The 10891-nt window shown below is 30.3% G+C and overlaps 1 pseudogene; it reads left to right on the top strand.

Annotated features, from left to right (window-relative positions):
• Positions 1 to 509: 509 nt before the first annotated feature.
• Positions 510 to 1004, top strand: LOC149557629 (pathogenesis-related protein PR-1 pseudogene; annotated as a pseudogene).
• The last annotated feature ends 9887 nt before the right edge of the window (positions 1005 to 10891 follow it).

Below are 10891 nucleotides of genomic sequence, written 5' to 3'. Positions count from 1 at the left end.
TTTTAAAAATGTGTTCGTTTTCTTTTTAATTTTTCGAGTCCACGTGCTATACTTTGATGTCAGTTTTGGGATTTTGCAAGTGGAACGCTACACAGATTTCAATGATAGGTACGTTATGTGTCGGTTAGTTTCGGTGGCCATATTTAAAAAATGTCTGCCTACATAACTTCACGCTAAACACGGTGTTTTCCTGAGTGAATTAAATGTCTTAAACGCACGTCAGATCTTAAATCCCAAAACTTGTGATCGAAGTGACGCTCTCGCAAGGCCCGTAGCAGCATCAAGTGTATTTGTATTTGTATTTGTATTTGCCCCACAACTGAAGCCATCAAAACTCCAAGCGATAAGGATTAAACTTTACACGATACCTGTATTTGACTCGTTTTGCACCTCTATTTAAGAAGGTTGTTGTTTCACAGAATTACCACAACTCAATCTCTCATAAGAAGAAGCCCCTCAGTTGCGATCGATTCTTATAATTGGTAGATTACATGAGTCATATTGTGTCAAGAATCAGTCGAGTTTCCCAAATGTTGCTGGTACTGTTGGTGGTAGGGTTATTAAGCCACGTACAAGGCTTCACCAATTCTCAGGCCATTGCTGACTTCATTGAGCCTCAGAATGTGGCCAGAAAAGCCGTAGGAGCTCCACCTCTTAAATGGAATAGCACAGTGGCCGCTTTTGCTCGGAATTATGCGAGACAGAGAAGAAATGACTGCCTTCTTCAGCATTCAAAAGGATCGCCCTACGGTGAAAACATCTTCTGGGGGAAAGGCCCAAATTGGACACGTCGACAGGCAATGAATGCTTGGATTGATGAGAGGAAGTGGTATGTTCATGATACTAACACTTGCACAGGCCCAGATTGCACACACTATACTCAGATGGTGTGGGCGACAACAGAAAGTGTTGGGTGTTCAATTATAAAATGTAAGAGCAATGACACATGGGTCATATGCAGCTATGATCCCCCGGGCAACTATATTGCGGCGAGACCTTATTAATGAGCTGAGCGTAGCCAGTATATATAAGTTTGTAGTTTAGAAGTGGCTAATAATATTGTTTGAAATAGCATACTGATTAACAAATAGAACAAGAGCTGGATAGTTGCTGTCAAGCGTTGGTATGACAGTTTAGAAGTTTAGGAAGATAGGGGAAGAGGATCGATGTCTTATAATATAGTAAACTGTAATTGTCCAAAGTACAGAGTGATATGGTAATAAGATAGTCATTATTTTAGTTATAGAACAGAGTGTGAACCACTTCATATGAACTTGAATACAAGAAGAAGCCGTTTTTGTTTGTCCATGCTAAAACAAACATGTAATGAGGGAGCATGAATAAATTTTCCAAGCACTTACAAGAACAAATACACTCGATTTCAAAGAATAGGGATGAAATTTAGAAGAATATGGATAACAATGCATTAATGCTTTTCACTTCCTTTCGCCAGCTATAATAATATCAAGGAATGGATTTGGCTAAAGTCAAATATGTTCGAAGATGAAAATGTATAGATCAAACCTTGGCTCAGAGAAATTTTTACTTAAAAATCTAGATGATAATAATAGAAACATCATTCAAATCGTAAATTAGTAAGTTTATTATAAAATTTGTTTTCAGAACGTGGCTGATTTGAGACTGAAAGGTTGTTTTTAACCTCCGGAATGCGAAAATATGCAATAAAAACTATGCTAAAAACCTATATCAACACACTGTTTTGAAAAACTATCAAAAGTATTGTAGTAAATTCTATCCTGACCAAAAGTTGACACAAATTCATTTCGACAATAAATAAATTAGCCTGCGCTTATTAAAAAAAGATAACCAAGTTATAAAAAAAAGATAATCAAGTTACTGCTCTTGCTCCATAAAATTTTAGGATGAAACAAAAAGAAGTATCAACACAATTTCTTCGTACATAAGAGGTTAAATTGTCACAAAACTTTATTTTAGGTGAAAAAATGAAATTAGAAATTTTCCATATATACACTAGATTTTTTCTCTATTCCCTGACTTTGCAAACAAGATAGCTAGAAACACAATGAAATAATTGTAAAAAATAGTTCTAGCAAATCAAACATTGATGGTAAAATATTAAAATTCACTTGACCTACAACTGCACCACAAATAATTGCTAGCTACAACTTTTGCAATGTATGCAAAAGTATAGGAAATGTGGTTGAATTGTGTTGTTGACTGCAATTTGAATGCAACAATCTACAGGCATGGATACAAAAAGCATCCAAAAAAAATGAACCATTGAATGACTTCTATCCCAAGGCTAGCAACTAAGAGCTTAGAAATAAGATTATCAACATAGATCTCAAATAATTACGATTTTTAGGGCTTAGTTATAGGGTGATTTCGTTAAAGTGCTTGTAAAGGGTTTAACTACGGGAGAATGAAATATTGCGATAGAATCAACTTCACCAAGCAAACTCTCTTTCAAAATTTATTCAAAAGTATGATTCACCAGTAGAAAATACCACACTCTTAATGTATGGGGGCAAATTTAGTTGAATTAGGAGTCAATTGTTCAGATTCTAGTTACTACTTTTGATATCCTGATGATGGCTTTTAGGCTAGGGAACTTCATAATAAGCATTCATATGTTTGCTATTTTTTCTGTGCAATATTCATTTATCTAACTCTTAGAATCATTATTAAGCCATCCTTTTTTGTATGATTGCTTTAAAGTTTTCCTAGTGGTTCAATCTACTGCTTTGACCATATCAATGTCTATTTGTTCAAGATTTAGAGAAGTGTTGTTCTTATTTAACATCACTCTGCTTGCAAGAGGGAATGAAGAGTTGTATTAGATTGAGGTCAATTATCACACTCCCTATTGGCATAAGTCATAACCTTTTGATTGTAAGATGTTTTAGATGTATTGATTTACTTATTTAGAATCATATGTTTTGAGCTAGGGAGATTTAGGGCTTAAATGTTAAGAGACATTTCTAAGGTGTACTTGTTTAAATTGAGGTCTATGATAACTTCCAAATGCCTTTAGGATTACACCACATTCTTGAGGAGCCATCCATCTAAGAAATGTTAAAAAATCAACAAGAGAATGTATGCAGTACCCTTGGGAGGTGCTTCATATCGTAGATATGGCTACTTTGCACTTGTATTTTAGTTAATATTACTTTTGAATCTTGAGGAATCTTTGCATTATTGTATTATTTTTGGTTCTCTACCATGCACTAAATTGTAAAACTCTAAGCATTCATCTATAGTTATTTGCTATTTAAAATGAATGTTATGGCATGATGCTTTGCTAATGTTATGGCATGATGTTTTGTTGAAGGTATTATGTTCTCCATTTATAGATAGTACAAAGTAGCCAAATCTTGGTCATTGTTAATCAACTTCATTCATAACAACATCATTTCATAAATTTTCATGCAATGCACTACTTGTCTTAGAATCTTACATTAATTAAGAGTATTTCCTAGTTCTCAAAACTTGTTAGAATTTGAGAACTCCTTTTCCTATTTGCGCCCTACATTTTCTTTAGCTCCATCTTCTTGTCCAATCAGTTTTTTTTGTGAGGTTTAATGTATTACGCATAGGAAATTTTGTGTTCGATCAAGTTCAAAGTAATGCCTATTCTTGCCAAATGCATGTAATGAATCAGGTCTTCACTACTGTGTTCTTTCTTTCTTTCTTTCTATGTGGCTATTTTTTAGAATATTTGCAAGATCATGGAAAGGAGTTCATGAAATCACCTATTTTGATGATAAAATAAAGGTTGTCATGGGAGACATTTTCTAAATTTGATGACTAACATGCACCTACTATAGGAGGAAGATTAGAATTTCACGTTTTGACACAAAAAGGGTATAGCCTTATAAAGGGGTGCTTCATGGAAATGCAACTTTAGAGTTTACAATTAGAGGTGTGTGCCTCTATGTGGTGGAATTGAAGTCATGTTCCAAATATAGAAGAATTTTCTGATTATCATTGTCAATGGCACACTTGGCCAAATAGGTGAGAGTTATGTTTTTGTATTCAATGTGAAGTTGTACATGTGAGATTGAGGGGTACAACTTTGAGAATGAGGTGTTCAGATTGAAATATTGGCTAGTATGGTGTTGAGGCACATGCCTCAAAAATTGAAAAGTCTAGATTCCTAGTTTCCATTATGAAATTTCCGTGGAATTGTGTATAGCATTTAGGCATGAGGGTGATAATTAAAAACATAGTCATAATTTTTGAGGTGTTCATGTAAAAGTACCAAGTGCACTCTTCATGGTGGAGATAAAAAAGATCTTCATGTTTAATACTACTAGATGCTTAACTAGGGGAGAAGTGCAACTCAACAAAAAATGAGAGAATTCAAATTTCAAAATGCATGCATACCAAAGACATTTTTTAAGTGAATATTTGGGATTCAAGTGTACCTTCAACAAGAAATATTTTAATCTTAGTTCAATACAAAGTCAATAATCCATATAGATGTACATCTTTGGGAATAAGGTTCACAACTCATCAAAGAACAAATAAGTTTTAAAATTCCAAGTTGCAAATCACATTCATAGGCATATGAGCCTCATGTAGGGACATTGTTATAGGAAAAAAGTAGTCATGTAGGTGCTCATGAGGGATACAAAGTTATACCTCAAAAAGGGAAGAAACGTGATAAAAAATAAAAATAAAAATTGGGTTTTGATGTTAGATACACACCTAAGAGCAGTTTGGGAGGAACAAAAAAAGCTTTGAATAGCACAAATCCCCAATGTAGAAGAAATATTTTAGAAATGTGTGGTGGCTAGGTTGAGATAGGATACTCTATAAAAAAAGATTATTTTCTGCCAAGAGAGTGATGTAATTGAAGTTTGAATAAGCCACACCAAAAAGGAATAACAAAATCAATGCAACAGAAAAGAAAAATCAAGATTTCACTACGAATCAAGCAGATCTCTTTGTCTATAGTAGGTTTCAGGAATAGGGTCTTAGTAAAGCAAAATAAGAGCAGAAAACAAAAGAATAAAATGAGAATTCAAAACATAGAAAGTTGTACAATACACAACAACATGGTAATAATGTTGTAAAGGGCATTTTTTTGCAATACAAAAGTGAATACAAATAATAAATCTAAAGTTTTGAACAATACCAAACATATAGGAAAGATTCGAAGAAGAATGGAAGCTCATACCTATAGGAATCATCAAATTTGTGTGTTTTGTAAATTCGTGGCTCCTAAAATAGAAGAATAAAGTTTGGAAGTTGATCTATAACATTTTCTATTGCTAAAATTATAGAAAACCATTTCACAACTTCAAAGGTTAATGCAAAGAAATCATATTTCTAACTTATTAGTTGAGAATTAAATATTAATTAAGAATTTAATAAAGCAACTAGTAAAGATCATTTAATGACCTTTAACATTTTCTTTCTTAAAATTAGAAAAAGATCATCGATATAACTTCAATTTCTCTTTCTTAAAATTAGAAATAGATCATCAATACAACTTCAAATATTTAAGAAAAGGAAAATAGAACTATAATTTAGTAGCAAAATAATAAATCTTTAAATTGAATTAGTGATTTTTTCAGTAGTGTAGTATAAATTGAAAAAATTGATTCTCTGGCAATGGAGGAAATCCACAAGAGCTATGATTACATATAACATCCATGAGCTTCTCCACCATATCCAGGTTACTCTTGAGTAGGAAGCCAGATTTTCTAGTTGTATTAGTTTTATATGTCATGAGTTTCAATTCAATGTCGTTTGAGAATTGGACCAAATATTCTTTAGAGGTGAGAAATTCTTGTTTCCCATTCCTCCATTTCTTTCATTTCACAAATATATATTAGTTGTATGAGTTTTTTTTACAAGTTTCCATCCATAGCTATCACTCATTTTAGGTGGAATTAAAAAATCACACAAGTAGAAAATATAAGGATTTTTACTAAAGTTCTATAAACACAAAGCTAATGAATCTTCATGTTGCAATCACATTGTGTATCCATAGAACAATCATTGCACTAAAATAATTTTGCAAAGAGAACATAATGGTAAGAACTAATAAATAGGAATCAAAATGCTTAAATGAGTCCACTTCAAAATCATTGTACTCAAGAGTTTAAATTTTAGAATACTTGAAAATAATTAGAAATTTGAAATAAATTACAAGTACAACACATTCAACACATACCCACCTCATCTTTTAATTGAATTCTCTTGACACTCAATTGTTGTTCTTTAAGACTAAATTCTATAATAATGCTAGGTCCTCAAAAAATGGTTTCCTTAATTGCCATGTTATCGAACCACTTCAGATAGTAGATGATTTTTATTAAAAAATGAATAAATCCTTATAAATTGATTTAAATCATACATGCAAACAGTGAAAATCAAGATGTCTTCAAAAATGGTAAAAGTTGAAAATGGTCCCAAAACCCACACATTCTCTCCATTCAAGGTTGAATATGATTTCCAAGTACTGGATAAGATGGCATTGCATGTTCAAAACCTGCAGCACACTGCTCAAAACTTTGTAGCATGTGCATTCTCTAGTATTGGGAATTTAAAAATTCCTTCCAGTATACTGTAACCTAACTTATATATGAATAAGTTAATGCAAAACATATTAAAAAAAACATTTTCCTTAAAAAACATGTAACTCTACTAATATGCATAGAAACAAAACAATGAAACATAATAAATGTTGAATCTTGATTAGTTGTTGCCACTCAGTTTAATCAATGTTTACACATTGCTTCTTCCACTATAGTTACTTTCATGCATGAGAATAACTAATAACACTACCACCAATACATCTTTCTTTGGTTCGTATTCATTAGCACATTGATACCTAATTGGGCTTATTGTTGGATGTCACCAAAGAAAACTTGAGTTTGAATTAGATTTCATCTAGCTTTTAATCATGGTATCAAGCAGGGTTAATTTGGTTGTCTCAGAATTTCTATAGATATTATTAGTCTACTATATTAGAGAACTAATGATTGGGCTAAATAAATTTAACTTAATTATCACATTGTTTATTTTTTAGATAAGTAGTAAAAATTCCAATCTCGAAAAGGTCTTGAAATGCAGTTCTTATGAGAATGCTTTTGTAAAATGTATTCAAAGGTAATGCAAAACTTTAACTGTAAATTCAATGGCATTATGAGATGTTGAGTTCATTACAATTTTGTTTGAGAACTTTCATTAAAACTAATTTTGAAAAAAAAAAAATTTAGATCAACATTTCAAGTCCCTTATTCCAAAAATAATAGTTGTTGATTCAAATATTAATAAAAACCTTATTTATATCATTAAAAATGCAGTTAATCATATAATATTGAATATTATTTACTAGTAAAACCTAAGGTATGAATTGGATGACAATAAGACACTACCCAAAATAAAATAATAATCAAAGAATATGGTCCAACATGAAAGTAATGTGAAACTATAAACTTTTTTTTACATATAAACTGATTCTAACATAAGGAGCTCATGGAGAAATGAACCAAAAAGAAAAAATTTGTTCCTAACCCTATCAATAAGAAAAAGTAGAGAATAAATAAAGGGCTATCAATCTAGGTTATAATATCCTAGGAATGATACCTCCAATTTACAATTGATAGAAGAGAGAGGATGAAAACCCTAACACTACCATCTGAATATTATATATTAATTTTTCAAGAATCACTTATGCCCATACTATATCACTTAAAACATAATATGTCTAGAGATGAAACCATAAAGCCTCACAAAAGGAAAATGTTGCAAAAAAATACTTGTCCTTCATCCTCAACTAGATCTGGTTGCTAACAAAAATCTATGCTACAACCTATGCAACTAATAGGAGACAAAACCCACATAGTCAAAATACGCAGCATAATAACTTGGCTTATTCCTCCATAACTCCTATTGTAGGATCTAAGTATCCAAGCTTAAGTGCAAGATTAGGAATATAATTGGATGGAGAGATCAATGGGGATATGGGTGCCTAATAAGAATCATTCTCCAAAACATCCAATATCGAAAAAATAACTTGATGCACACTATTAACACAATCTCTAGACAAGTGGTTACCATATTGCTGCAAAGTAGCCTTTACTGATCGAAAAGACTGTCTCACTAGAGCCTTTTTAATGTCTCAAAAACAACATAAACCCCATGATTACTAAGAAGTGGATGATGGTGAAGTAAACTACCTATGAGAGAGGCACCACTCCAAATATCATATTTCTGGAAAGCTTTAGAAAGCTTACCTCCCTACAAAAAACCAAGCTTGATAAATCTAGAAACTATCAACTTCAGATGAAACAAAGACTATAGCAGGTCTAGGGCATTTGACAAAAAAATTGATAGAATTTGAGAGGGATAAATTAATCTTTTTCCTAGAGGGAAAAGAATGTCATGCCCAAAAATTTTCTTTATTCCACTTTGAATATGTGGATGATCATAGAATAAGATATTTGCTAACATGTCATCTTTAATACAATCCGAAAATGGCATTTCCCAATCTTCAGTTTCCAAGAAATCTTTGTAGTTTCTAGGATAATAATCCATATGTAATGCTAAGCAAGCTGAGCATATCTCAACTAGAAACTAACCCCTACTAGAGAGCTGGGATGGCCTGACATAGTGCTAACCACAAAAAAACTAGAACATAGAACCAGAGACAATACTTGCAAGAATATATAAACAAAAAAATCAAGCCCAGAAAAGAAAAATGACTCCTTTTCTCGACACAATAAAAATTTGATTTTACAAAGATATGAAATTTTTCACATAGTATGAAAAAGGTAGAATGCACATATGAATTACTTTATTCCAAAAGAAAATTAAAATTATCATAAATTTTACACAAGTGACTCCATTAAAGAACTAGCCAACAACACTTTATGAAGAGAGAATATAAGGTACAAGAAAAAATCATAAAACCAACCATTAGATGAAACTGATAAATGCCTCCATAACATAAGGTAAAATAAATGGTAAAACCAATTGTTAGCTATCAATAAGTATACATGAGCCTAGAATATGAGAGAAGAACTAAGACCCAAACCTCAGATGTCACCACGTAAGCATGTCACCACATAGGCATGCCAAGTATGAATGGCAGGCCCATTTTTAATTCAAATTAACTCCACTATCCTCAAAGCCCATCAATGAATCATCTTATACTACCGACTAACTATCAGCTACTAACTCTATATTACCATGCTTAATACTCTCAAAATAACATCATACATGACTACTAATACCCATATCTACTTACACATGTAAAACTATATATTCATATATGCATAAATAAATCACACATAATGACTTTAAACATCATAACATAAAATTAATAGCTCACAAATAGCAAAATAAAGATGACTCATACTTGATGATCAAGATAATGGCAGGGAACTTTTCTAGGAATAAAATTGAAGAGCGAGAGTCTAGAGTAATTCCATCACAACCAACATTTGCTAAGCACTCTACCAAAGAATTTCTTTCCCTATAAACATGGGATAAAATATATCTATCTAGAGAATCAATGAGACTCAAATTTTGTTAGAAGACATAACAAAGATGTTAGTTATTGCTCTTCCTATGAATGCAAGCATTAATAACAATAGAAGAATTGCCCTCAATGTGCAAACACTAAAAAAACACTCTCTTCGCCAAAATTTTAAAAACTTAATGTCACTTTATCGCAATTGTTTCTTAATTTCTATATATTCTACATTGTTATTGTGTCAAGTTATCTTAATCCTAGAAAATGCTCAACAATTCGTAATAAAATTATCAAAAATATATTTAATTCTACATTAAAAATAATATACTTTATTTAATGCACTCTATTGAGAAAAATTGAAACTAATTTACATTCATTTTAATTTATTATATTATTTATTATTATTTAATTAAATTGAGCATTCTACAATTTTAGTATGTTAAGTAATAATTATTTATGAGAAGTTTGAAATTTTTTATTTAATAAATATAATATTTTGTTTTAATGGGTAATAGTTGTTGTGATTGATAAACAATTGTTAATTAAGCTCCAATAGACACGAACTAAGAGGCTCATAATTTACCATTGTCTTGTAGGATCTTGCATATTTAATAAATATAATACTACATTTTTATTCTTATTTATATTGAAAATGCAAGGTTTGAACTAATGACCTCCTTGAAACCATGCCAATTGTAATAAATTATTTAAGATAAGAGTTTTTCAAGTAAGAAAGTTTTAATAAGTTATTTTATTTATTAGATAATTTTTTTCCTAATATTTTAATTTAATTTTTTTAACTTTAAGTGTCATATATGTAAATATTTATATAAAATAAATAAAGTATTAAATTAGAGAAAATAGGAACTATATATGAAATAAATAGTAAATTTACTCAAAGTAATTTATAAGAGATTCCTTAAGTTATTTATTATTTTATAAATATATATAAAACCTATTGTATATGGCTCCAATCAATCTTTGTCATATATTTGTTATATAAATTCTTAATAAACTCCTTAATATATAATATCATATAATTTGATGCTATATTAATACTATGCCTTTATTTTTAGTAAAAAATAAAATAACTATTGTATAAATTTTATATATCAAACTATATAAAAAAATTATTTTAAAATTGTACTATTATTTTTTAGTAATAATTATTTATTTAAATATTTTAAAAATAAATATTCTTATATTATTAAATATTTAGTATTTTAAAACTCAACCAATTACACCCAAATTATAGAACCAACTTCTCAAATTATAAGTTCTATGTCACTTTTTGATTAAAAAAAAAAATACTTCTAAAATTATAATAATGAGACTCATTGATATCTAAAATCATCCAAACACATAGCAGATGGATTTAATTCAAAACTCTAGAATACATCAATTCCACTTATATTT

The sequence above is a fragment of the Cupressus sempervirens genome, chromosome 5 (genome assembly GCF_028749045.1).
Source record: "Cupressus sempervirens isolate cs-2001-9-10 chromosome 5, ASM2874904v1, whole genome shotgun sequence".
NCBI classification, from domain to species: Eukaryota; Viridiplantae; Streptophyta; class Pinopsida; order Cupressales; family Cupressaceae; genus Cupressus; species Cupressus sempervirens.
Note: the sequence above shows the minus strand (reverse complement) of the source record. Positions and strands in the feature narration are given on the sequence as shown.